Below are 23155 nucleotides of genomic sequence, written 5' to 3'. Positions count from 1 at the left end.
GCAGCCAAAATCAGCTAGCCATGATTACGCTGTGACCTTGCGGGTTCCTGCAACGTTACCATTGAGAAAGAGAGAATGGAAGACATACCAAATTTGCATCTAAATATGGCCATGATGACTTCTCCCAATGAGATTTTTTAGTGAACTGTCATTATCATTTCATTTCACGAGAGTGGTCTAGATATGATATTTGAGCTCCCCGGGGAAATTGTGCTGTGTTCTAATAAATAAATAAAAAATGTGAGGATGAGCTCCCTCCCATAAAAACCTGCTGGACATAAGTAGAAATTAAAATGTACACAGTTGTTAATGGCACACAATTTATTGGGTAAGCAGGTAGACCAAATACTTACTGTCATAGAATTGCAGGTCTAGAACAAGCCTAAAAAGCATCTGATTTTGCTAGGCAGAGCCTGCATTTTACATTTGACTTTTTAATTTTTTTAAAAAAAGAGGGGATTGCTAATCTGGATCAAACTGGTGTCCTGGTCACATTATTCCCAAACAATTCTGTCCATGTAATAAAACTACTACTAACATGAGTTTGGCCAAAGCTACTAACATGAGTTTGGCCAAACTGCGGGAGGCAGTGAAGGATAGGCGTGCCTGGCGTGCTCTGGTCCATGGGGTCACGAAGGGTCGGACACGACTGAACGACTGAACAACAACAACAATAACACAACTGGATTCATGGAATCAGCTTCATAATGTTGCATCAGACGTCTCCAGCCTGTGGCCCAGGAAATCTGTGGCCCAACCTGGAGTACTAACTGGAACTGTGTTTGCACCATACATTTAATGCAAGAACCCCGGGAACTGCAGTTTGATAGGAATTATAGCTCTGTGCATCTGACTGTTAAACAGAAGGTTGGTGGTTCAAGCCCACCCAGGGATGGCTGTGGGCAGGATTCCTGCATTGTAGGGGGTTGCACTAGATGACCCTTGAGGTCCCTTCTAACTCTATAATTATATGATTCCCATGATTTTAAGGGGTGTGTGTGTGTGCTTTCAATGTATGGCACTGATGTAGTCTGCAGGTGCTGGTGAGTGTTGGTGGTAGCTTGGCATGATCTACAGATTTCTTAGGCACCACGTATTCAAACTCATTGTTGCAAGCTTGACAAGTAAACATATACTTTGAAAAGAAAAAGATTCAGGACTAGCATGTAGTTCCTCAATTTCTCATTCAGTTGCAAAGTCTTCTTCCAGATTTTCCAGAAGATAAACTCTATATAAATGATACAACGAAGTGCTTTATCCAGATCATTCTCTCATCTATCTTACAAAATCTACCCAATTTTGTAGCCCTTTTACGTGGATGTTACTTGGGGTGGGGGTGGTTTAGAACAGGGGTCGGCAAGGCTTACCAGGCATGGGCCAGATCACTCCCGTGGACATCCTCTGTGAGCCAGACAGGCACAGCGTGACACTGGAAATCGCGTCTGCGCATGTCCGTGGCGTCGGAAATCACTTCTGTGCATGTCCAGACACCACTGTGCCAGTTTAGCGCAGCACACGGGGACTTGCTGAGCAGGCGGCTCGGCTCGGTTTGGGGGTGGCTCGTGGGCCAGTTAAATGGCCTCTGTGGGCTACCTCCGGCCCATGGGCCTTAGGTTGCCTACCCCTGGTTTAGAATGTATTGGAATATTCAAAGTTGAGACATCATGGTTTAATTGGCCAGAGGTGTTGCTGTATAGCTATAGTTAATAACCTATGCTCTTGCATGTAAAACAGGGCCAAGAAAATGGAGCTTTATCTCCTATGCTGCATGAAATAGGGAAGAAGGCAGGATCAAGACTTCATCGTCTATTGTTGTCTGTCAAGCTCACAATCAGAAAGTGTGAATGGAGTGTTAAATTGAGTAATGCCTCCTTCTTGAATGATCTGGTTAGGTGGAAATTAACTTTTTGATCTTATAATTGTTAGCTTTAAATAGCTGTGCCCACGTAACCATTGGCAAGAGTTGGCTATATGAAAATGGAATGTAGCTGTTTGACCTGAATCTAAGTGCAAAGGATTAAAATGTGGAAATTTAAGTTTTTGTCACTTATGTTACATGCCTTGCTCTGATTCAAAGATTTTGCTACAGAAGCAATGTAAAAAGTTATAAAACTTCTTTTATTTCCTAAACTTACTTCTACGCTGATTGCGTTTTCTTTCTCACTCCACACTAAATGATTTAAAAAAACAAAAAAACAAAACCAGATTACTAAAATATATTGGGTTGAGGGGAAGGAAGTTATAAATACTATATTTAGTCATCTATCTCATGGTTTCTGGACCTTACACAATAATGCATTTTCTTTAAATTGAGTAATCTTATTTGCAGAGTTTATAACTAGGATCATTTCTATACTGACTGGCTGATTATAGTGTTTATAACTTCCTTTTCCACTCCCCAATATATTTTGAGTAATCTGCTGTCTTCTCCACTGGCCAAGAATACTGACAGCAATGATGGCTGGTTGTCATCCTACCACTTCTTTCTCTAAGATTGTCAGGATCCACAGAACCAAACCCCTTGAGACTCTCCAGGTTGGGGCTGAGTCATGCTGTTTTGAGGATAAAAAGGAGTCTCATTGTTGCTGCAGGCAATGACTAAGGTATTGGGGGACGGGGTGTGTGTGTGTGTGTGTGTGTACCAGAGATTTATGATGCGTCAACCACATTTGTAGCAATCACACTACCTTAAAATCAGCAAATGAAAACAACCACCACCCAGCAGCAATTAAGCATACATCGCTTTACTCAAGATAAATTCCATGTCCTTTCTGTGGCCTCCTTTCTGTCATCTGCCATGGGCTAACGCCTGTGATCACCATCAATATTGGCTTGTCAAAAGAGTAGATAAGTATGTCCTCCAGGCAACAATTCTAGATCTAATCTAGAAGGTTGTCAGTTCTTGGAGTTCCTTCGCAATGCAGGTTATCAAAAAAGAAAGTCATTTGGCTAATGGAAAACACACAGCTGTCCTCTGGTATGTGTATTCTTATTTTAATACTTTTGACTTCAAGGGGAATTTTTTTTCGTCCGTGATGCTTTGTATGTTAGAAATCCAAGCAGCCAGGTGTTCCTTTAGCTCCTGAAGCCCTCTTCTGCCAGCAAATCTCAGGTCTTCTTTAAGGTTTTATTTTGAGTGGCTAGATGCATTCTCCTGGCTTTGTATGCAGCAAGCGAAATTAGAAATCATCAGTATGGCCAATTATGGTACATGCAAATAGAGCCTTTTGATTCACAAAACTCTGAAGTCAAGGAAGCCACCACCCTATGGAAACTGACCTCCTTTGCACTTTGGCTCTCACTTCAACTTTCCAGTTGGCCAAACAGCTCTCTGTATCCCCATAGAAACCTATTGGGTCAAATACAGACAGCTGGCATTTTGGGGCATGTGCTGATGCCTGCCCTTGAATTCCCTAATTTCTCAACTCCCTGGCATGGCACTTTGAGCAGCAAAAGTGACTAGATCCAGCCACACTTTGAATTTCCCATAGCATCCCTGAGCTAGTGTTCTTCTGGGGCATGGTGGGGAATTAAATGAGTTGCTAGACACAGCCACTCAGCACATCTTGATGCATTACCACTACAGCCAGATAAACCCACTAGGGTCCAGGGGTCACCTCAGAGCTGAAACTGGCTTTCATTAGCCGAATGCAGCTAGCTCTGACCCAGTTGCTGTCTACAACCTGCCTGGTCAGCTGCTTGGCTGTGCAGATATTTGCATTTTAAACCTCTTGAGAAGCCTGCATAGCCAAGCTCAGGCTCCATCTCAGTCATGGACATGAGCATGTGCTTGACCTCTTTACACACACATCTCAGAAAAAAACTTGAATTAAGAGCTGCAAAAGGGTCCCAGCGATGTATCCTTAAGCTCTGTCTTTCAATCTGGTTTCCCAGGGCTAGATTCATATCATTTTGTGAAACTGTTGGCATGGCCACTTAGACATCATAGAAAATAGAAGGAAAGTCTGCATAAGCTTTGCAGGTGCTAATTTATATGCATAGGTGCAAATGTAGAAATAATTACTACAGTTCAAATTGGTGTGGAAGAATGCAACAAACTCAATCACCTACCTGGGGACCAGCAGTTGATGGGGACCTTCAGTGCACCCACTTTCCCTTCTCTTTGTCTTTAAACTGCACTTGAAACTGGACAGGTCTTCAAGCAAAGGGCTCCCACAAATAAAAGGACTGACAGCCCTTCGGGAAGAGGACTGTCCTCTGCAAAGTAACATGCATAACCACCCAAGGAACAATGATGCTTCAGCATTTAGTAAGCCTAGAAGCCTCCATCATTTCCTACTACAAAGTGGTGCTAAAATAACGATCACTCTTGATTGTCTAGGCCTGGTATAAATACTAGGAGATTGTAATTTTGTCCTTGTCTGGCTAACAAGGACAGTGTGTTCTGTCCCCTGTACTCCAGGATCCAAGTTTCTCCAGCCCCTGATTACATGGGGTCTTGGGGGCAGCAACTCTGCAATCTAAACCCCCTTTGTGTCAGACTGGGGCAGGGTGGAGAGGGAGTTGGATTTGGCAGAGGTGTCACCTGGTGCAGCCTGGTAAAATGTGGGTGTGACTTCACTGCTCCATTAAGCTCTGCTGCTGGCTGGCTGGAGTTTCGATAGTGGCCTAAAGCGAGGGAGCCAGTGTAGTGTGGTAGTTAAAAGTGTCGGACCGGGAGCTAAGAGACCAGGGTTCAAATCCCCACCCAGTCATGAAGCTCGCTGGGTGAGCTGCTTCTCAGCCTAACCTACCTCACAGGGTTGCTGTGTGGGGATTAAATGAGGAGGGGGAGAGCCAGGTACGCCATGTTGAGCTCATTGGAGGAAAAAGTGGGATAGAAATGCAATAAATATGTAATAACTAACTAAACAAGATTCCGACAGAGCTGTCCATGGTTCTGGCTCAGGTACACGCAAATTCTTACATTTGCCCACTGTCTGCTGGCCCTCGGTAGTGGCTTGTGTAGCACTGACAGTCTGTAATGTAATGCAAGGTGACTGCCAAAGTTCACCTTGTATAGAAAAAGGAAATTCTCGACGCATCAATTGCCGTGGTGTCAGAAGCCCTCACAGGTGCAATGTTGCAAAGCATTTGAGTGGAGAGCAGTACGTGATCCTTAAGTGATTTTCCACTGCAGCTCTATTTGTATTCAGAAGTATCCAGTGACTATCTACTGTTCCCTTAAAGAGCAAACACAGAGCAACTTTCCATTAATTACTGTGTATGCCTTTCCAGTGCCTAATCCCACTGTGAGATGCTAAAACTGATGCCTCCAAAGTTCATTATTCTCGTAGATGCTGAATGGGATAAAATATTGGGGTGGTTTTTTTTTTTCTTCTTCAAAAAGAAATAAAAGGAACAAAAGCGAGGGCTCTAGTTAATTAGCTGCATTTCTCTGACACAGTTGCCTACAGATAAAGTTCATGCTGAGAATCTTCCCGAGTTGCCACACAGCGGCCTTAGCCCATGTCCGTGTCAACAGGAGAAATAAAGAACTTGGGATGTAACACAAAAGAAAAAGAGCTCCGATCCATCACTGACTCTGCCTTCAGAATTAACAGCTTCACTATTAGATAAATCTAATGTGCGTCGTTTGCATGGATGTACATTAAAGGAGACTGCAGCTGGAAAATAAATGGAGGAACAAGGGATGCAGAAAACCTGTCTTGAGGACGAGCGACCCAGGAACTGGTGTGTTCGTTTCTCCTTGACACTGCTATATATGGGCATATTTGCAAATCTCTCACAAATCTCTTAATAATATTTATTTATTGAAAGATTTTTCCATAGGTAACAAAAGTACATTCAGTGCCCCTGTTTTTTAAGTCTTAGCATCCTTCATACACAACAGCTGCAGTCAGTTTGAAACATTTTTTGTTGTTGTAGATAATGTGAGATGGAGGAGGGAGAGAGAGGTGGAGAGGGAGAGGGGAGAAAATAGAGAAAGGGAAAGTTAGGAGGGGGAGGGGGAGATTAGGGAGGCATTATTAAGAATTATTATTAATTTATTCTCTTCCCTTCACAACATTAAAACCTGTTACAGGTAGGTAGCCGTGTTGGTCTGCCATAGTCAAAACAAAATAAAATAAAAAATTCCTTCCAATAGCACTTTAGAGACCAACTAAAGTTTGTTCTTGGTATGAGCTTTCGTGTGCATGCACACTTCTTCAGATACACTGAGACATTAAAACCCATTTAACAAGTTTAAAACAACTTACAGTTACAGAAATAAAAGTCAGGGCAAAGAGAGTCTTCAGCAATCTCCAGAAGCTGTATACTGAAGATGCCAGATGCAATTCCATGGGGAGGGAGTTTTGGGGCCACCAGAGAGAAGAGAGAATGCCCCCTCACAGGCTGCCATCACATGAGCCTCTGGGGAGCTACCAAGAAGGTAGTTGTTTAGGGAAGGAGGAGGTCTTTCAGGCCTGAGTCATTTAATACATACATTTAATACAGTCAAACCTTGTTCTGAGTCTGCCTCCACTTCCGTCCTCTTCAGCAAATGTCCACAGCAAACCCGGAAGTACCGAAAGGGTTTACTTCCGGGTTCGCTGCTCACGCATGCGCAGAAGTGGCACTTCGACGTGTGTCATTTTCGGCTAGTGGGTGGGCCTCCGGAACGGATCCCGTCCGCAAAACGAGGTTTGACTGTAAATGGTTCTCGAACATAATGTGTTCCAGGAGTCTGTTCGACTTCTGGAACTGTTCGAAAACCACAACGCGGCTTCTGATTGGCTGCAGGAGAGTCCTGCAGTCAGTAGGAAGCTGCGGAAGCCACGTCCGACGTTCGGCTTCCGAAAATCGTTCGAAAACCGGAACGCTCGCTTCGACTGTATTTCACATTTTTCAAAGAAATTTGGAGAAATATTTTCTGAAGGTTGCATGAGACTCAAGGGGGGGGGGGTGAGCATGAAATTCTTCAGGTAGCCATGAGCCATATATTCTCCTGTTTCAGATATTGCCTAGGAGGGGTTTGGCGCAGTATAACTATTCCCCCTTCCCAAATTATTGAAAAAGTTCTCCTTTCCCCACTCCTGTTCACTGAGGAGCAGGAAGGCAACCCTCTGCCAGATGGCCAAAAGACGAGATAGCAAAGGACAAGTGCGAGCTAATGGATTGGTTGCCTTCACAACAAGGAACTGTATGCTGATGTGGCTTACCATTTTGTTTGGCGATAATCATGCTAGTAATCACTGGGAAAGGAATGATTTATTCATAACATTTGTTTCCTGCATGTTCCCCAAACAGTTCAGTGCTGAACAGAGGTACAAGCTGCCTTCACAAATGTAGATGTGTCTGTATGAAAGGGTAGACACGGGTTGGTTTGTATAGCTCAGCCACTGTGTACACAGGTACATAGATTGCTCATTTAATTCTGCATATGAATAACTGGGCAATGTATCTCTGTCCACAGGTACACAGATTATACACTCAGCTGTAATGAAGGATCATCAAATCATAGAATGGTAGAGTTGGAAGGGACCCCAAGGGTCATCCAGTCCAACCCCCTGCAATGCAGGAATCTCAGCTAAAGAATCCATGACAGGAGGAGTGCTGTGGAACTCAGGCCCCGCTTGCGGGTTTCCCGTGGGCACCTGGCTGGCGATTGTGAAAACAGGCCGCAGGACTGAAAGTGCCTCTAGCCTGATCCAGTAAGAATCTACGATTCATAACATGTGAACACTCTTTGGATTGTGAAGGGGGCATCTGTGGGGAAGCCTGAATGAGCCCACATTGAGTTGAGTTTGAGCTCCAAAGGAGTTGTGCCAAAGTTGGCATATGAGTCAAAATGCTCACCCGGACACTTTGAGCCTTCCTTTTCCAAGGTCTGTCCCACAACCACAGCCAAGTGAAGGAGGATGCTCCAAAGATGAGCCAAAAGTTATGTATGCTGGTACCCTTCCCCAGAGACAAAAGAACTCAGGAGGTGCAGGGTAAACTCAACTCTATGAATACCTCTTGATTGTTTTATAGCATTCCTATTACCTTATCACTATGCGCATTTCAGGTCTGCTACTATTGATCATTCCACCCCCCCCCACAGAATTACTCCCGAGTCTGATTGCTTCACCGTATCGATCATTTGTCTTGAAGTTATTATGCAACTTCGATTGCTTTAATAACATGACTCGAGTAATTCCGTGAGAATGAAATTGTTTACTTAAGGTTTGCTTTTGTCTCAGCTTTTGTGTCAGATGAAGGTCTATATGCCTGGAGTGAAGTCAACTTCATGTATTAATAACAAACCGTACACTAATTCCCTGGGCTTTGCAAGTTTCTTCTACTGTTAATAAATGGGCCTTCCTCTCCCCCTGAAATAAAGAAATAGATATTGTCTATCCTCTGAGCCAACTTACAGTTTCATGTGCTACTGCAGCCAGAAAAACTGTGAAGCTGCCGTATACAGAGTTGTATCATTACTCCTCCCAGTCCAGTACTGGACTAATTGGGTATGCTATTCCATCTGGTAGCAGGTCTCCAGGGACTCAGGCAGAGACCATTGTTTTCCCTGGTAGCTAAGATTAGCCACATTCCTATCTATAAAGCACCATGATATCACTTTTGACAGCCGTGGACCCCCCAAATTATCCTGAGAACCGTGGCTTCTTAAGCATGCTGAGAGTTGGTTGGAGACCCCAATTCCCTTCGCAGAGCCACAGTTCCACATTGGGTGGTCTCCTAAAGATGTCTTCTAAAGCTTGTATAGTTACTTATCTCCTTGGCTCGACGGCTGCATAACTCCATACCTGCCAACATTTCTCCGATGAGAATAGGAAAAGCAGTACATTCCGGGATCGAATCAGAAACTGGGATTGGTTCTGTAAATTTGAGACGGTCCCCGGAAAATAGGGACACTCTGATGGGTCTGGACAGCATCCTGTTCTCACAGTAGCCAACCAGGTGCCAATTACAAACACACTCTCTTCTTTTGCAATTTCTAGCAACTGGTATTTAGAAACATTACTGACTCTGACTGTGGAGGCAGAGCATAGGCATCATGGCTAGTAGCCATCATGCTGAATGAATTTGCCCAGTCCTCTTTGAAAGCCGTATGTCCATTCTGTTGCCAAGCTCTGCTGCAGAGAGCAGCCCTGTCACGTCGGGGTGTTTGAGCAGCTTTTGCACGGGGCTGGACCCCTTTGCGATTCTGCTTTGTAATAAACGGCTGCGTGTGCAGATCTGCTGGACTCCCCCCTCCCTCTCCCAGCCTAGCATTTGGAAGCTGCAAAGCCCAGCTGGGGACCGTCATCTATGCCAAATGACCTGCTCTCCAAGCCTTCTCTGTGTCGTTCCAAATGGCTTTCAAGGAAAGGTTGACAGGTTGAGGCAAGTTTCCAGGTTTCTCTCTTGTGTTTGTTTCCTCTGCATTTATTTGCATTTTTATTTTTATTTATTTTTTAAAAAGATGAACTAGGTTGAAACAAGACGTAATGACTGTGCCCTGGTGAAAGGGGAAATCAGCAAGCATTGGGCCAAAGCGTTTGGGCCTGCTGATAGCAGGGAGCAGGGAGAAAGAGGAGGGGGGAAACCCACCCTCCTTTTGCTGCCCCCCTCCTTCTCCATGATCCTGACAGCAGGAGGTGGGGTAGAACTTGAGAGAGCAGCCCTTGCCTGCATTTTTATGAATGGCCCGCCATCCCTGAATAATTCATGAGCCACTTTGACAATCATGGCACACAATCCAGTTAATCTTCTTAAATGCAGCCCTGCTAGTCTCTCCTCCACTTTTTAATGTGCCTCTCCTCCTCCTCCTCCTCCTCCTCCTCCTTTTTCTTACTCCCAACCAAAGACCAAAAAAAGATCCTGTGAATTTTTAATACTTTATAAATGTGATGTTTCTGACACATCGCAAGGTTCCCACTCAGCATCAAGCTTGTTGTTTGTTTACCTTCACATCTTTCCCGGCACATATCCCCCCCCTTTTTTTCAAATTAGTCAAGGGATTCGGGTGTTGTTGGGTGTTTTTCCCCCCTTCCAGATAGCTCTCTTGTGGAAAGGATGGCATTGACATTGTGGGGTTGTGAGTCACTTAAACCAAAGTTTCTTTTTCATTCTGACACTGCAGCTGGGAAGCATAGAAGGAAAAGGACACTGTTGATGGTTCCCCAGGATGGCTGCAATGATTTTTATGGGTTTGGCTTAGTGCTGAGCAATGCTTCTGTTTGCTTTTGCAGGCCCTGAATAGGTGGGGAAAGGGCGGGTTTCAGCTACTTTCAGGGGCAGGGACAATTTCAAGGATGGAACTCCCATAAAATTCACTGGTGCTCTACCTGGTTTGGAAGCTGCAGTATTTACTCCCCTCAGAATGGCACTAGGTCCTTCTGGGAGCATTCAGAGAAAATAGAATTGTGGCCTCCAAAGGTGGCTGCCATTTTAATGGTATCCACCAGTGTGGACCAGCATTTTACCTCTAGAATATTCCTCATCTCACGATGTGACGTCATTCCTGGCATTCTGGATAACTAAATATGGCACCTAGAAATGCACCCCACCCAACCAAATTCCAGGCAAATGTTTTCAGTTGAAAACCTTCAACCCAGCACTTTGCTACATATAACACCTTGCACAATTTAAAGTTTTTTTTAAAAGGGGGTGGGGAACTGGAATTGTCTGGTGAGCCAGTCACTAGTGCTTTCCCCACCCCACACCCACCCCCGTGGACCCCTTTGACATGATCCCACCATGGTGCCAGGGGAAGCCAGTGTGGTGTAGTGGTTGTCGCGGGCCTTCGCCCTGTACAGCCCACCCCCGGACGTTTTACGGTCTATGAGTGCTGCACCAACGACAAACAGTCCCCAGCATGCAGCCCTTCAGACTACTGGCTGGATCCTGCTTACTTCATTCACCACAGACGAGGATATTGTGAACTAAAAAGATGTTTATTGCGTACAAAGCTTGTGGTTGCTGATAAATAAAAGGTTGTTCAATAAGCTTAAAACAGTTGTCCTATACCGGCCTAATACCTCTAAATGTTACCGGCCTAATACCTCTAATAGTTAACTAAATAGCAATAACAACGCGTGTCACAATCTCTTTATCCTCTCTGCTAACATCCACCTAAGACTCTAAACTCCCAGCTCTATCTCTTGACTCACACTTCACCTTCAACTCCCCTCACTAAACTCCTCCTGCCCACACTTCAATTCCAACTCTAACTCGGACTCTAACTAACTCACTGCCCACTGGGAGGGGTGTTTTATACCGAGGCTAAGCCCGCCCCTAAGGGTTCTAACTGTCAGAACACTTAACCCCTACCTGGCAGGAGGCTAGTTCTCCACATACCTCCCTCCTTTTTAGGTTTGTATCAGAGGAGTTACTAGCCAAAGTATCCCTCTGATACAAACAACATTTTTAAACATCACTATAGACATTACATTTATTAACTCTTACCTTTCCCTAACTATGGCATAAACAGTTACATCTCCAGTAAAAGTACATATAGTTGTGCACATTATATACAATAGTTCATGCAGCATAAGGTCTTTATTGCAGGAAAAACCGTAACTGTCCTTTAACCTTTGTCTTTGGGTCTTCATTATAAGGCGTCTGCGATGATGTTTAGGATCCTTTCACGCTCCTTATCGTCCTTAACCGTCGCAGGAAGTATCTTTCTCTGGGCACCAGTCTTTTCTCTGCCATACGTGATGGGATGTAAGCTGTCTTCCTCGGCCAGATGACACAGTCCCATTCCGATCTCTGCACTCGAGGCGTCTGTAACGATTGTGGATCCCAAGCTGGGTAGAGTCCTTGTTTCTCAGGGTCAAAAGCTCTCTTAGTTCAACCTCTCCCTCCTTCAGGATCTCTGTTAAATGTTTAAGCTCGCAGACTTGTACACACATCTCCAGGTCATCATAAGCTGCATAAACACTGGTTGTCTGGCTTTTAAATGCACTGGGAACTATTTTCAGAAGTTTGTGGATATCTTCTTTTTTAGTCAGCTTGCTGAAGCTTTCTAGGCAAGCGTGATCATTTAATGAAAGTAGGCTAAAAAGCTCTGATTGCTTATTGCTCATAGCAATCTCCCTTGTTGTCAGTTCATCTTTGGTCTGTATTGATTTATCAGTTCCCACTTCGAGCAATTTTAAGACTACTTTTGTATGCCTTTGACGTGGTAGCTCTGTTAAGGCTGTGTAACTACATTCATTTTGGACATTTATTTGTGTTGCATGAGCAGCAGGGTACCCATCTTCCCACCACACAATCTCTAGTGTAGGGAACACTTTCATTTTCATAGAAATTCGATAGGCCCCCATGCCAGCTATAACTTCCAGTACGTCTTTCTTTCTATCTTTCCAACTGATGAATGGTTTATCGTAACGATGACTAGTTGTTCTAACTGATCTCACAGATAGGTCACTGGTCATATTGCAGGTAGACACTCCTTTACCAATATCACAGGCTTTTTCAACAACGTGACTACTGTAGTCTAGATTGGGTTCATGGTTTAGTGGCTTGATTGGGTTTATCATATTCACCTGCATGACCCGCCTCCCTTCACCGTATTGGATTATATCGTTTACATCATTCATTTTTGAAATGATCTTAAAAGGACCTTCCCATGTCAGTTGTAACTGGTCACTGTTTACTGGTCTGATTACTAAAATATCTTGTCCTGGCTCAAAAGATCTCTCATGTGCTTTTGTTTTATCTTGCCCATGTCCTTGTAATTGGCAAGTATGGCACGTTCGACAAAATAACTTTATTTGCTTGCCCATCCCAGGCCAAAAGAAATTTTGGGACACCCTTTGTTTGGTTCTGGTGATTCCCAAGTGACCTCCAAAGATACTGCCATGTGCATGTTGTATTATCTTGGTTCTGAATTCAGTAGGTACTATCAGTTGCCTGTGGATCTCATTACCCCCTCTATTAGGCTTTAAAAGAATCTCCCTGTATAGCAACCCATTGTTGACTATAAACTGCTCCGGGCTTTCAGGGGTTAATACTGTATTCACGGCTGTGGCTTGAAAATATTTCTGTAAATCTGTATCTAGTTTCTGCTTGGCTGCAAAACTAGCTGCTTGACTATTTGTAACTGGCATTATACTTGTATCTTGTGTCAGTTCAGCAATTGTATCAGGCCTTTCCTCCTGAGGAAACTGTCGCAGTTTTTGTGCCCTAGTTATTACAAATGCACTCTGTACATGGTCAAGGAGATCCCACCCGATTAACATTGGAGCTGGGATTTCTGGTGAAACTGCTACTTGCCATTTTCCAGACCATTGTTTATATGTCAGATTAACTAATGCGACTGGCAAGATTTCTGGCTGTTTTGATATTCCTTTTAAACTGATTGTTTTGCCTTTAATAAAGTCTTCTGGCTTTAACAAATCAGGATGTACAATACTAATCTGAGACCCTGTGTCTTTTAAGCCTTTATATTGTTTACCATTCACCCAAATTTCTTCTCCTGTTTTGTGTAATAGCATGTCATCTTGTTGAATTATATAGCACCTCACAACTTGGGCCACTGGTAACTCATCAGCCTCTGACTGGGCCTCGGTTGTCGTGGCAACCATGTTGGCAGTTGGCTCTGTCTCCACAGTTTGGACACAATATGTCTGCTTCTGAGGGATAGTATTTGCACTCCTAGTTCTGATTTCAGTTCTACAGTCCAGTTGTCTATGGCCTTTTTTCCCACATTGCCAACAGGTTAATTCAGGCCTTTTACCCTCACTATATTTATTTACTTTTCCCTCAGTCCCCCCCGTTGTCATAGGCGTGTTATGGGGAACATTTTCATTGGCGGGAAAAATTTTCTTGGCAGTTTCTGTGGTAAACTTTGTGGGCTGTTGCATTCTCTTAAACTTATTTGTTTCCCACTGTTTGTCCTTATATTTTGGGGCATCATAAGCGTGTTCTCGGATTTCATTTATTTCATCTGCCAGATTAGCAGCTTCCAGGATGGTTTTAGGGCGTCTTTCTTTAATTAAATACTTCAGATGACTATTAATCGTGTCATAAAATTGTTCCAATGCGATCACCTCTTTTATTTTCGCCACAGAATCAGCACCCTCCTGTTCTAGCCACTTGTTTAAATAATTTGTAGTTTTAGCTCCTAGTTGAGCAAATGTTTCCTCACGCACTTTTGTTATTGTTCTAAATTTTTGTCTCAGTTGTTCTGCAGTAATTCCGAATCTGACATAAACCAACCGTTTAAATGCTTCAAAATCTTTAGATTGATCAGATGGCATTTGAGAATAAATCTCTGTTAATGTTCCACTAATACGCGCTCTCAGTATTTGCATTTTTTCCTCATCTTTTACTTCAAAATCCTCACAAGCCCTCTCAAAAGAAATGATAAACGCTTCAGGGTCGTCTTTATCTCTGAAGTCAGGGAATCTTTTTAAATCCACCCTGCTAGGATTTTGTGTGGAACTATTGTTGTTGTTTCTATTATCTACAGCTGATAATTCAAGTCTTTTCATTTCTAGTAAATATTCTCTTTCCTCCCGTTCTCTTTCTCTCTCAATAGCTAAGGTCATTTCTTTCTCTTTCAGTTCTCTCTCTTTTGCCTCAGCTTGGAACTTTAATTCTCTCTCTTTCAGTGCCATTGCCTCTCTTTCTCTCTCTCTCTCTCTCTCAATATTTAATTCTCTCTCTTTTGCTTCAGCTTGTAATTTTTTCTCTCTTTCCTCAGCTTGCAGTCTCATTTCTAATTCCTTCAGTTTATATTCTTGTTCTAGTTTCCATTTCTCAAATTCCTCTGAGGCTTTAAAACTCGTCCCCTCAGCAGGATTTTTGTTAACTGTTTCAGTACTGGTTTCCTCAATCTGGGAAACCCCATTTTCTTCTTCAGAGCTTTCTACTTGTGAGTCCCTAAGAGCTGTTTTAGTCTTTCTAGGTGGCATTTTCTATTTATTTGGTGGTATTATTTCTGTACTTAAATCAAGGATGTTTCAGTTAAACTATTTCTCCAGGCTTAGTTTCCACAGTTTAGGTCCAAAGTCACGCCCAAAGTTACCTCAGTGCACTTTATCCAGCGTACTTTTCCGACCTCTCACTATAAACCTTTCTGCCTGAAATAGTTTCCAACGCAAAGTATCTTTGTAATTCTCTCACAATCTCACAGTCTTAGGCGCTATCACACCACACCCTAGGGCCAGGTAATTCCTCTCTGAATTCCCCTTCTCCCTTTCCAGGTGTATGCGATCCCCTTCCTGACTAGATTGTAGAGTCTCACTGAAGTTTGCTTAAATCCTCTTTAAGCCTCACACTTCACACAATGCGTCACCCTTAAATCCTTCTTGTACCTTGGCACTTCTTGCCAACACTTTAGATCTTTGATCTCAACGTGACCACCACTTTATGACTATCTTTCGTCCCGACGCTGCCACCACTTTAATGTCGCGGGCCTTCGCCCTGTACAGCCCACCCCCGGACGTTTTACGGTCTATGAGTGCTGCACCAACGACAAACAGTCCCCAGCATGCAGCCCTTCAGACTACTGGCTGGATCCTGCTTACTTCATTCACCACAGACGAGGATATTGTGAACTAAAAAGATGTTTATTGCGTACAAAGCTTGTGGTTGCTGATAAATAAAAGGTTGTTCAATAAGCTTAAAACAGTTGTCCTATACCGGCCTAATACCTCTAAATGTTACCGGCCTAATACCTCTAATAGTTAACTAAATAGCAATAACAACGCGTGTCACAATCTCTTTATCCTCTCTGCTAACATCCACCTAAGACTCTAAACTCCCAGCTCTATCTCTTGACTCACACTTCACCTTCAACTCCCCTCACTAAACTCCTCCTGCCCACACTTCAATTCCAACTCTAACTCGGACTCTAACTAACTCACTGCCCACTGGGAGGGGTGTTTTATACCGAGGCTAAGCCCGCCCCTAAGGGTTCTAACTGTCAGAACACTTAACCCCTACCTGGCAGGAGGCTAGTTCTCCACAGTGGTTAAGAGAGGTATACTCATAATCTGGGGAACCAGGTTCGTGTCTCCGCTCCTCCACATGCAGCTGCTGGGTGACCTTGGGCTAGTCACACTTTTCTGAAGTCTCTCAGCCCCACTCACCTCACAGAGTGTTTGTTGTGGGGGAGGAAGGGAAAGGAGAATGTTAGCCGCTTTGAGACTCCTTTGGGTAGTGAAAAGCGGGATATCAAATCCAAACTCTTCTTCTTCTTCTTCTTCATTTACGAACTGGCTTTAATTCATGAAAAAATATTCCATTGCAGACCAGCTTGAACTCAAGGTGGACTGCCAAGAAGGTTCCCTGTGGCGAATCCCAGCCAATCAGCTGATTGACTCTGATTGCAATTCTCACTTTCAGCAGGGACCAGCTGCACTCAGAGGCTCTCGGCCAGCAGGAACTCCAGAGTGCAACCAACCCCAGCAGGGGTTGAAGTCAGCCCTGATCAGCTCATTGACATTGATTGCAACTCCTGCTTTTGGCAAGGAGAGAGAAGGAAGTTGCTGGACTTGTGGAAACCTATGCCCCGTGTGTAAGGCATGCAGGAAAATGGGAGCTAGTAAGAGGGACCCAGAAATTGTGTCAAGCAAAAGTAGAATTCCATCTAGTGGTGTGCAAAATTTCATCAGAAGACAAATCCTAGTCTTATATGTCCTCATGATCGCAAGACCAAAGAAAGCCAAAAGACACGGATCATGTGGAAAGATTTTGAAGTCATTTTTGACACAGCACTAATACCAGCCCCATCATATTTGCCGACACTGGGAAGTTGAGCAAAGTGGCTCTCAAACAGCAATAATGCACTGCATCTTTTAAAAAGAAGAGCATGAACTTGTCCTATGATGAATCCTCAGAGGCCAACATCACAATGCAAATGTGGACTGACACACAACTGACAGTGTGTCTAGGATCCACCACCTGAGATTAAGCTATTGTGGAGACAGGGCAGGGCTTTTTTGGTGGTAGTACCCAGGCTCTTGACCACCCTCCTTTAGGAAGCTTAACTATTTTTCAATGAGCATTGCCTCCTTTCCCCTTTCTTTTTATGGTTGATCCCTCCCTCGGGTCGAATGACAGCCTGTCTCCTGCTATTATTTTCACTTATTTCCCTTAACTCCTCTCTTTTCATTATTTTGTTGCAATACTTTATACATTTTTAAACCGTTTTGTGAGCTACTTCAGATGCAACCTTCAGGCTGAAAAAGTAGCACAGGAATACCAAGATAAGCAAATAAGATAAATCAAATATGTTCCTTCGGCCGTCAGCTGCATCATCTCTCTTTTGTAGCTGAAATTGCAGCTCCTTGGCTGCTTTCCTGAGTGGTGTGAAGATCACTTGAAAACACACACATACATCTATAACACTATCCCTCCCCTCCAAGAAAAAAAAACTTGTGAATATGTTTAATGTGCCGTGTAATACAGGAACAAGTGTTTGAAATGCAAATGACAATCGCTAGGATTTGTAGCTATTTAATTCTACTGATATGGTGTTATCCTGTATCTGTGAACAGTGTTTAAGATGCATACTATAGGTAACAGATCACCATCCTTATCATAAAAGGAACAGCCAGACTCTCCTTACTGCAGTATGGCCTCTCCTTAACTAGAAAACAGTGGGGTTGGTTATTTCCAAGGGTACAGAAGCACTCTTCCAGTAGAAAAGTCACTGTGGTGTAGAGCATGTATGAGCAGATTTCAGGCTGAAAAATAGCAGTCTAGAATCATAGAATCATAGAGTTGGAAGAGACCACAAGTGCCATCCAGTCCAACCCCCTGCCAAGCAGGAAACACCATCAAAGCATTCTAGAGATGGAGCCACTGATCCAAATGTTGTTTCAGGAGGCAGTACCTATCACTCCTCTTTAATGGGATGGTAGGGCGTGTTGAATTCTTCAGCTTTCAACTTCCAAAAATGAGGGTTGCTAAAAAGCTGGGAATTCAAAAGATATTTTGGTTAAATTAATATAATTTAGTTTTGCTTGGTAAGTAAAACTTCATAGAAGTCATTAAAAATGATTGCCTAGTACTTGCAGTTATATTATGTATTTATATTATTTAGCATTACCTGACATTTTCAGTAGGTAAAATTAAAATCCTTTGGTTTTCCAGAAACTTTTTATGTGTTTCTTCATCAAACATAGCATACCCTCCAACATTTCTCTGGTGAAAATAGGGACGTCCCATTCCATAATGATAATTTTACTATTTATGCCCCACACATCTTACTGGGTTGCCCCAGCCACTGTGGGCAGCTTCCAACATGTATAAAAAACATTAAACATTAAAAAAACCCTTCCATATACAGGGTTGCCTTCAGATGGCTCGGGGGTCAGATAACTCCATACCCTCCAACATTTCTACATTGAAAATAGGGACATACTAAGGAAAAGTGGGACATTCTGGGATGAACTCAGAGACTGCAATGGCTTCTCTAAATCAGGGATGTCCCTGGAAAATAGGGAAACTTGGAGGGTCTGAAATAGACTTATCAAGCTAAATGTCATCCAGTCACGAAAATAATGCCAGGTTTGAAATCCTCTCACGTGCCGAAAAATATTTCTAAGACCCCTCACTGAAGAAATTAAATTTCACCCCCTAAAATGGCATGTCCTAATGGGATTCCCTGCAAATGCCATTACTCATTTGTGTTATTACTCTCCATAGATACTAATAGCCTAAAAGTGGGGGTGGGAGAAAAATTAAACCATGGAGACTCAAAAACACTTTCTGATCTGCTGCAAATCACTAACAGAGAGCTGCCGACCCTTTTCCCTGATATCAAAGATAAGAGTGTCTAGGGAACCCCTGGGCTCAAATCCTTGCTGAACTATGAAACTCACTGTATGACTTTGGAAACAGAGAATATCCCTGTGTATGCATCTTTGAGCTCCTTAGCAGAATGAATGTAAATCATTATTATTAGGAGGAGGAGTATTAGCAACAGTAGCAGCAGACGATATTATATAGTAGTAGTAGTAGTGGTAGTGGTAGTAATAGTTGTTGGCATTTGTGCATCTCCAGAGACAATGGAGTGTGCCTCCGGGGGTGAAGTCAAACCACTGCATTAGCAGCACCAAGCTGAACTCATGCCTGAACTGAACAGATGCCAAGACCCCCCTTCTCAGCCTCACTGATGTGGTTCAAAGGAAAGCAACAACAACAACAAGCTTCACTACGATCGCAGACCAGCATAATATACAAGCATGCAAATAAAATAAAGCACATAATAGTTAAAAGTGGTTATAACTCATATAAACTTAAAGCAGATAGAGACAAAAGACAAGCGGTTGAAAGCAACTGTAAGGGAGGGAGCGTGAAGCAGCACAGGTCTTGCGTTATGGGCCTTCAGTTTAGGCCTGGTTTGTGACAGAAGCCATCCTTCGATGTATGTCCATCAAGGCAGTGCAGAATAGTATGTGACATCTGGGTTTTCATCTTGGAGCAGTAGGGAGATATACAGTAAAGTTGTTCTCAAAGGAAAGCAGAGCAATACGTTTGGCACTAGCTTGGCTGCAGGAGTTGCCTGAAGGAGGCACACAAGGCACCATCCAACTGTCTTAAGGACTCCGCTTCAGATTTGTGTAGGGTTTACAGTAAACCATTTATTCCTTAGCCCTTTCTAATCCCAAAGATATCCTGCAAGGCAGAGGAGTTTAGGATCAGAGTTTTCCTACTCCTAGATGGGCTGCCTTCCCAGGTTGCCAAGTCTTCTTCTTCTTTGGCAATCTCTCGTAGCTGAGTAAGATTGTCTTCCATGAACACAGCTTTAACAGTGAGTCTGTAAGTGACATAGGTTTCCAGGTGGGAGTTGATCGCGGTGAGGGTTTGCCAAGCGTGCCTTCCTCTTAGCACGTTTCTCCCTTTTGTCCTGAGTTTGAGCATATTCAAAGCCCATGACACCTATGGTAAAGGCTGTTCTCCAACTGGAGCGCTTTCTGGTGTGGTGTTTCCCAGTTGTTGGTGTTTATACTATTTTTTTTTTATTTGCCTTGAGAGAGTCTTTTAACCTCTTTTGTTGACCACCAGCATTACACTTTCCATTTTTAAGTTCGGAATAGTGAAGTTGCTTTGGAAGACAATAATCAGGCATCCGCACAACATAACCAGTCCAATGAAGTTGATGTTGAAGAATCATTGCTTCGACACTGGTGATCTTTGCTTCTCCCAGTACACTGGCATTAATTCGCCTTTCTTCCCAAGTGATGTGTAAAAATTTTTAGAGACACCAGTCACACCTGTGTCTAGAGCAGCCGAACTGGGGCCCATCAGTCCCAGCCAGATGACTGGGGCTGATGGGAATTGTGGTCCAAAGATTGTTCTAGAGAAAGAAGAGAAAGGGATTTGATTTGTGCCCATGTTTGACATAAGACAGATAATAGCTTTTAGGAGAACTAAAAGTAATGTGATAGAAAAAGGAGTATTTAAGAGACTCTCTTGTTTTCCAGTTATCATTGATCAAACAGGCTTTGCAACACTTTGAAATGTGGCAAAGATTTAGACAGAGACGGTGACCATAGTGGGACGAGTGTGCCCATTAGAAACTCTAATCATGTCACCTGTCTAAGAAAATTATAGTCTATTTCCAGTCTTAGAGATACTTCTGTACACTAAGACATAAGTGGTTCCAAATTTTGTACATGCTATAATTTCTGTGTTACCTTTCTACGTGTCTTAAGACTCAAATGCGTGGCACACAGTTGGCATTTAATCAGTGTTAAAGGGCAGTAATATGTGATGCACTAGAGATTTCAAACAAACAAACAAAAAAACACCAAGAAATATGTGATGCAATCTTCATTAAAAGAAGCTAGAGAGGCATGACGTTTTTGGTTGCCAAGACCCTAGAAAAAGTCTACAAAGGTGAGTCAGAAAACCTTGAGCTTTGGACCTGCAGAAGGTTAGATAAAGCGCTTGCTGGGCTGCAGTGTAGTTTGTCGTGTCAATCAGCTTGATGCTGCTGCTATGTGTTGTTGACGTTAGAGATTTATATGGCAGGACAGGATCTTAGAGAAGCCCCAGAAGGAATTCTACGAAGTGTAAAATGTGACACCCCAATATTCTCTAGACATTTATTTATATGCCCATCCAATGCATTCAGAGATTAATGTACACTTCTAAACTTTCACTTGAAAGGCTAACATTAGATTATATATTTGTATTAGAGCTGAGCTAAAATGTCACAGAATACATATTTCTGAAAAGTTATTTTTTCCTCAACCCCCTAGAATAAGAAGAAAAGCATTTTGCAGAATTTTCTCCACTATTGTTTTAGATGCCATTTTTTTGCAAAGCCTTGGGGGGGGGGGAGAAAGAAGCTGTGCTACTGGCACCACTAATGGTGAGCCCCAAAGTTTCACCCCTAAAAAACAGCTGAAGAATTTCTTTCTCCCGCAGAGAAATTTGGTGAAATGTTACCCCTACTTATTTTCTCTGCCCACAAATAGGGTGAGTAATTTCAAGAGGCCTTTTATGTACAGCTTGAATATATATGGGGAAAAGATGAAGCAGATCTCCACCTTCTTCTTTTCAGTCCCCTTTTAACCCAATGAAAACTCTTGACTTTTGTGGCCATTTTCATGCCATCTGATCCCTACCGCACTTCTCCTCGACATAGTCTTTGTTTATCCCTTACTCAGCCTCCTCCAGCCCCCAGCATGGTTAAGGAAAAAGTTGAATGGACCATCCCTGCAAATGGCCCCTCAACATTATATGCATGGTCTAATAATCACTGGTTTTCCCAGTAGTGATAGAGCTGCCCACCTGCCAGTCACTTGACACCATAATGATGTCATCATAGTGCTATCAGGTGACCTCTCTGCCCACTATTTTGTGCAGCGCTTTGGCCTGGGCATCTGAAGATCTGAGAATCAGCTGACCTGGTGATGTGCATGGTCCCTGCATGTTTGTGTCCTCCACCTCCTGCTCATTTTCTGAGGAGACCCCAGGTTCCAGGTCTGGGTATGGCTGAACCCTGACAGGAAGCATCTGGAAGCTTGGCAAAGTAAAAAAAAATGTTTAGGGGTAGTAATGCTCCCCCTAAAAAGAAACAGAAAACCCCCAGTCCAACGAAGACTGAGCAAATGAAATGAGTATGATATGCCGAGTCAGAGGAAGGGAGGGAGAATACTTGTTTTGTTGTTGTTGTTCAGTCGTTCAGTCGTGGCCGACTCTTCATGACCCCATGGACCAGAGCACGCCAGGCACCCCTATCCTCCACTGCCTCCTGCAGTTTGGCCAAACTCATGCCAGTCGCTTCAAGAACACTGTCCAACCATCTCATCCTCTGTCGTCCCCTTCTCCTTGTTAGTTTTTAGCTTAACAGGGCTGTAGAGCACCTGGTTCCTAATACGCATTTTCTGAGATACTCATTCTCAACCTATGACAATTTTTTTTTATTTCAGAATAAACCAAAGGTATTTTAGTCCCCATCTCCATAAGTCTTCTCATAATGTTTGTTCCATTGCAAAAACCACTGAGGCTTCAGATCTATCAGATTTTTGAAGCCCTGCTTATTGAAATACTGATGTCAATCTCCCCAGAGAATTGATGGGTGTTAACTGAGGTTCTGGGGGCTTTAACCCTGAAACCATTGCCCACAGGTTGCCTTGAATGTGAATCAATGAAGTATTTCGTACCTGCCCATTGTCCCATGGATAAAACCCTTAGCTGGAGGACAAAAGTGAGCACCTTTGACAGGCTCCAAAGGTGGATAAAGAAGAAGAAGAAGAGTTTGGATTTGATATCCCGCTTTTCACTACCCGAAGGAGTCTCAAAGCGGCTAACATTCTCCTTTCCCTTCCTCCCCCACAACAAACACTCTGTTGGGTGAGTGGGGCTGAGAGACTTCAAAGAAGTGTGACTAGCCCAAGGTCACCCAGCAGCTGCATGTGGAGGAGCGGGGAAGCGAACCCGGTTCACCAGATAACGAGTCTACCGCTCTTAACCACTACACCACACTGGCTCTCACCAGGAATGGGGGAACAAATTTCATCCTGAGGACTACATTCTTTTCTGGGCAAACTTTTGGGGTGTGGGGTCAGAGGCAAATGTGGGCAGAACAGCAAATATGAATTGTACCTTTGCACAGCAGGCTAGTTTCTGCACACACTCTCACCTCCAGCTCTATCCTACATCCAGGCAAACAAATGCCATTATCAGAGTTCAATGACATATTCCAGCTAGGCAAAAACACAAAAGGAGATTGCAAAACTGGGCTGGTGTGGAA

General features: G+C 43.4%; 1 protein-coding gene across 1 annotated transcript in view; it reads left to right on the top strand.

Moving 5' to 3' along the window:
- GALNT14 (polypeptide N-acetylgalactosaminyltransferase 14) overlaps positions 1-23155 on the top strand; it is a 230414-nt gene that overhangs the window by 121439 nt on the left and 85820 nt on the right.

Source organism: Lacerta agilis, chromosome 3, assembly GCF_009819535.1.
Source record: "Lacerta agilis isolate rLacAgi1 chromosome 3, rLacAgi1.pri, whole genome shotgun sequence".
Classification (NCBI taxonomy): Eukaryota; Metazoa; Chordata; class Lepidosauria; order Squamata; family Lacertidae; genus Lacerta; species Lacerta agilis.
The sequence above is the reverse complement of the archived record's forward strand: the minus strand, read 5'-3'. Positions and strand labels throughout refer to the sequence as shown.